This window comes from Penaeus monodon, chromosome 23, assembly GCF_015228065.2.
Source record: "Penaeus monodon isolate SGIC_2016 chromosome 23, NSTDA_Pmon_1, whole genome shotgun sequence".
Lineage (NCBI taxonomy): Eukaryota > Metazoa > Arthropoda > Malacostraca > Decapoda > Penaeidae > Penaeus > Penaeus monodon.
The window spans coordinates 38,512,414-38,512,790 of NC_051408.1; the positions used below are offsets into that span (position 1 = coordinate 38,512,414).

At 28.1% G+C, this 377-nt stretch overlaps 1 long non-coding RNA gene across 3 annotated transcripts in view; it reads right to left on the reverse strand.

The window, feature by feature from the left end:
- Window positions 1-377, reverse strand: part of LOC119588021 — an 11,989-nt gene that overhangs the window by 8,919 nt on the left and 2,693 nt on the right. The gene's annotated exons all lie outside the window — the stretch shown is intronic.

Here is a 377-nt window from a genome sequence, read left to right on the forward strand (position 1 = left end):
AGTCCGTTTTTTTTGCCCTGGTCAGTCTGTGCGACCTTTGACGTTTTAGTATATTTTCTTTGAAATTGAAACTGATAAAAATATTCGGAAAAAAACAAATCCTGTTACTGTTTGTAAGGCGACGGGGGTTAGCTTGGCAGTTACCATGATAAAGTGATGATAATGATAAAATTTGCGAAGAGGATGCAAGTATCTAATATCGTATATGATTGATTTGTTTTCCAAATTTTGTTTAATGATTATATCTAAAAATTATATTAATTTCAAAATGACAGATTTTAATGGTATTTGATGAATGGTATTTAATGAAAACAAATCTATTTCAAGTGGATATTATAGATAGATTTATATATAGATTTATGTTCGTTAGTTTTCTT